Genomic DNA, 5,311 nt, shown 5'->3' with positions numbered 1-5,311 from the left:
AGACAGTTTGCAAGTCTGTGTTCTACTGGATACATCTTATAGAAAATGCTATTGGAGCTGTAGAAAAATCTCAGACTAGGAGGTCTAAACTAGTGTGGTTGAGGTGATTAAGCACAGCTGTTAATCCACTTGTTTTGGTGCTTAATATTGGTCAAATTACTTTGCTTTGAGGATACTCTGCTTTAGGTATCTAACAGGGCTGTGCGAAAGAGCATTGTTCCACTTTGACTTCCATTTCGATGGAACAGTGTTTCCTTTCAGGTTTCATTGCATTTAGAAAGCACTGTTCCATTTCATCTCATCGAAACTCTTGCTGTTTCGATGTTTCACCCACAGGCAGCACTGGGAAGAACAGTGCTGCGGCTGGCCCCCTTCCATCCAGCAAACAAATTGGGGACTCACCCGCACCCCCGGGAGGGCTGTGGGGGCTCTGTCAGACTGCTTCCAGGGGTGCAGGCCCCCAATCTGCCTCCCAGATCACAGGAGGCTGGTGCTGCCACCTGAGACCAGTGGCAGCAGGGCCCAGGGGAAATCAGCTTGTGCTGGGACCTGTCCCTGCCCCAGGATTGGGGTGGAGGTGGGTCCCCGCATGAGCTGATTTTCCCCGGGCCCCACACCCTCCTTGGATTGGCTCTGGTGCGGGGCCCAGGGAAAATCAGCTCCCAGTGGCTCACAGCACCATGGAACTGAGACCGGTGGGGAGAATCGGAGTGCAGCACCAGGGCTGCATGCTGCCTCCCTCCACTGGGCTCAGCTCCCAGCGGCTCAGCCCTGTGGAGCTCAGCCTGGTGGTGGGAGGCAGAGTGCAGTGCCAGCTCTGCCAGCCTCCGCCACCGGGCTGAGCTCCATGTGGCTGGCAGAGCTGATTGGAGCACAGCCCGGTGTTGGGAGGTGGGCAGAGCAGGTGCTGCACTCTGATCAGCTCCGCCAGCCCCACGGAGCACAGCCCAATGGCAGGAGGCAGGCAAAGCCAGGGCTGCACTCCCCACCAGGCTGAACCACATGGGGCGGTGGAGCCACTCAGAGCACAGCCCTGGCTCTCTCCTGCCTCCTACCACCTGGCTGCTTTGAAATTCAAAATGTTTCAACTGCCCTGGTTTTGTTTTGAGGCTGTTTCAAAGCTCTTCATTTCAATTTCACTGTTTTGAGCTCCAAACAAGTCAAAACAGCATTGAAATGAAACAGCCGGTGAAGCTTCACACAGCCCTAGTATCTAAGTCTGAAAGTTTTAGATGCTGGGCCAGATTTTCAAAGGTATTTAGAAAGGCATATAGGTGCCTAGGCACTTATAAGAATCCTAGCAGATAGTTACCTGACTTTTTTTAAAGGTCTCAATATCTTAGGAAATGGCTTTAAGTAATTTGCTTGGGAACAGAGTGGGGAATGTACCTCTGTTTTCTTGACTCCCAGCAATAAGTCGATCCATTAGCTCACAGAGCTTCCTCATTTTTCTGTGGTTATTCTGTTGTTGTGGTTGGGAACCAAATTCAGCACAGATGTGTTTATATTGGAACACTGCATTCGGAGCCTGCATTGGTCAGTGCATTCAAACTGGAAGGTCCTGTGGGAAGGAATGAAGGCTGCAATAGAAGCCTTAGCAGGGACTTATGGGAGGGCCTCTATATAAATTTCCTTTATATTTTATAGGAAATGTCCTTTCATTTTTCACCTTATAACTCACTGGACATGGGAAAGTTTCTTGTTTGTTGGGAAAGTTGCTTGTAATCACAGTAGTCTCCCTTCCCTCCCACAGTGGGAGGCAGAACATGAGCTAGCTTGTCTCCTATAATAGATTTCAAGCTGTCTGTAGTATACACCATCTCTTTGTGACAGATTGTATTCATATAATATTTTATGAATACAATGTATAATACAATAGAGTCTAGTCCTATCTGAGACATCTATGTGCAAACTTTTATTAATAGCACCTCTAACTGCTATTATTATAACGAGGAAAGCAGCTTACATCTCCCTTAATTTGCAAAAGAGGAGTACAGGAAATGAGAGAAGGCAGGTAGAAAGAATGTATGCTTTTCAGAACTGAAAATGTACAGGCATATTAGCTGAGTTCTATGAGAACAAATAACCCAGCAAACAGTCATTTAAATTTTTATTTATTTATTTTTTTAGATGAATGAGTCTCTTAAATCCAAACTCTTGATACTGGTTTATTTTGGAATGTGCATTAAGGACATGGCCACATAAATAAGTAGGGTAAATGGAGATGAGTTTTTATTAAACATCAGCTGCTGTGGTAAGTACCTGTGTGTGCATTCTTAACCTAAAATATCTCACTCATTGAAGAAAGAAGGATAGGGTACCACATGTTAGCTTTTGTATACAAGGCACATGATCTGTTATCTGGCACTGAATTCTAAGGGAAACATCTTCATTAGAGATTGAGCCTATGATAGAAAGAATTTGTCATGTTAAATTCAGCGCAATTATTTTTGAGGACTCTTCTGATGGGAGAATTTATCCCATCTCTTGGCATTTGATAGTGGTCCCTTGTGTTTACCAGTTTTTTTGTTTTGCAAGGGTACATACCTTAAATATACCCAACAGAAGTATAAGGTGGCCAGAAGCCCAGGACAGCTGCCACACAGAGGTGCAGCGGCAACTTGTGGTTGCCACCACACTGATGGCATGATTTGTTCAGCTGCCTGCCCTCTCCCCTCTCAAGTTGACCCCAGGGCTGCCTGCCACAGCCTCCAACCCTAGCTATTTCACTGATACCCAGAGCAAAGTGGGAGGTAAGAGGACAGAATTTATGGTAAAAGCAGGCAGTCTGGCATGTAAGAGCACAGTAAGATGAGCATCTGTTAACATGTTACAGTTAACATCTGATAATGTGGACAACGAAGCTCAGAAACCTTACGCATTGCTTAGACACTGAGGTACTCTGCTTTTGTTGTTATAAATGTATGGAATCTTATTTTATAGTATTGACAAACCTAGAACTCGGTTAAGCCCTTTTAAGGCCTAGATGAATCCCTAAATGCTACTTGTTTTCAGTGGGAAGTCCATTGCTACTATTTGACTTTCTCATGTCTCTTCATGAAATCACCATAGAAATTCATTTACACTGTCTAAGTCAGCTGATGCCTCCTAGTTAATCCTAGGGAGATGGAAGTAAATTACTGGTCTAAACATTTTCTGTTTTAACAAGGGATAATCCTAAGAAAAAAAAATGAGTCAGTGCCTTTTTTTTTTTTCTTTTTGAAGTTTTCAATTTCAGTGTAGTCAGTGGGGAAAGAACCTCTCTCCTTAGCATGGAGCTTTGCTGTAACTCTGCATGTGTTACTTGAAGTCTGTTAATGTAATTCTCAATACCTTATTTGCTAGTATTGGAAAAATCAAACACTGCTATGGAGGTGGTAGTGGGGACAAAAGGGTGGCTTCAATCTAAGGTAAGACTCTCCAGTTTTTAAGGCAAGACTGGCCAGGGGTGGAATGCCTTGTGGGTCACACCAGTGGAGGCCATACCAGGGTGAGCCATGGGGCCCCCAGGTTGCCCATGGCACAGATGCTGCAGTGTGCACTTGCATGGAATCCTTGCCACCAATTGCTGAACTATTTGCCCACATGCATTACCCCCCACCCCCGCAGTGAGGCAATGCATGCCTGCACAGCCCAAAGCTCATTCACGGCTCCCAGCACTGTAGTGCTGCTGTACTGGGGGCAAAAGGCAGAAGGTGGAAGATGGAGGGACAGCCTGGAGCCTCTAGATACTGTTGCAGCCAGAGCAATGCAGAAGAGAGGTGGGAGTCCAAGAGCCTGAGGGCTGCAACTTAACCCCTGAGAGGTCACATGCAGCCTGTGGGCCACCAGTTGGGAAGCCCTTGTCTAAGCAAGCTTTTTTTTCTTGAGGGTTTAGAAACAAGTAAGTGATTACCAGATGGGATTTTAATATGTTAAAAGATCACTTAACAGAAGAAACCAGATCTCTGTTTAAGGTATGGATCTTGGGAAAATTGTAGGCTTCTCTTGCCTGGCATTCATAAGACTGAGCAGGAGCACTAGAGTACTAGATGTGCTTTGTGTAAAAATAAACTATGACCAGTTTACATATTACTTTGAAGTCTGTCTCTTCTTGCTTGTCAAATGATCCACAGAGAGTTAAACAGTAAATCAAACTTCACAAGAATGAAGCTCTGGAGTGGCCATGCTTAAACTGTTAGGGAACCTTGGTAGGGGGAAGCATTGGCTTTGGAACCAAGGGAAGCCTGACAGTAGGGTCCCACCTCTTGAGAAAGCAGGTACTAGATAAGTGGCTTGTATCTGGGAATGTACCACAAAATCAGGACTTGGAGGGCGCATCCAGATGACCACAGATGTGCAGTATGTGGTGCCATAGACTTGCCTGCGGCACTGCACATGTAGATGTTTTCCACACTAATACTTTGCTAATCTTGAGAGAAATGACTTTTCTAGCCTAAGCTTCTTGTATGTGGAATACAACAAGATTCTATCTTGTTTTCTTTCCAGTTTTGAAGCATGTATGAGCCAGCTGGGAAAAATACTGAGGAACCAAAAGTTACCACGTCTCCAATAGACGCTGTGGCAGGACACTAGGTATGCCTGCCACTTTAAGGCCCTGGAGCTGGCAGCCTCCAGGTGCCTGATGAGCGCAGCTATTTTGGGTTCAGGGCTGCCTATATAAATGAGGCAGTTTGGCTGCTGGAGGTCAGGCAATAACATTGCTTGGCCTGAGCTGAGTTTCATCTGAAGGTAAGGGAGGAGCTATAGGGGATGGTAGGAGGCTCCTAGTCCTGGGAATGACTGGAAACTACACCCTGCTGGGAGTGGGTGGCCTGGTGGGGCTCCCAGTGGCATGGGAGCCCCCACGAAATGCCAGGCCAGTGATCACCCCAGTGAAAGGCGGGTTGGAGCAGCGTGTGGAGCCCTGTGAAAGAGAGGGGGCTCAGCCAGAGAGAGAGAGAGAGAGAGAGCTGAGTCCTGACCCCAGTAAGTCCTCCAATGTGGGAAGGCAGAGTTTCGGTCGAATATAACACCAGTAGTAGCACCACGACCTGCTGCCCAAGGGGGGGAGTGAGAGTCCTCTGTGAGACCCTGAGGCACCAGTCGTGGTGTGAGGTAACCCCAGCTCCCCACATCTGTGAAGGAGGACCCAGAGAGGGGGACCCCAGGAGAAGAGTACGGGTCATACATCAAGGCCTGCCAGAGCTTCCTCTGACAAAAAGTCCTTTTTCAAATATATTGGGAGGATGAAGACGGCACCGGGTAATGTGGGACCCCTGCAGGATACGCTGGGCAATCTGGTGGTTGCGTCAGAGGAGAAAGCAGACCT

This window comes from Gavialis gangeticus, unplaced genomic scaffold, assembly GCF_001723915.1.
Source record: "Gavialis gangeticus isolate Ggan-Ray unplaced genomic scaffold, GavGan_comp1, whole genome shotgun sequence".
NCBI lineage: Eukaryota > Metazoa > Chordata > Crocodylia > Gavialidae > Gavialis > Gavialis gangeticus.
Note: the sequence above shows the minus strand (reverse complement) of the source record.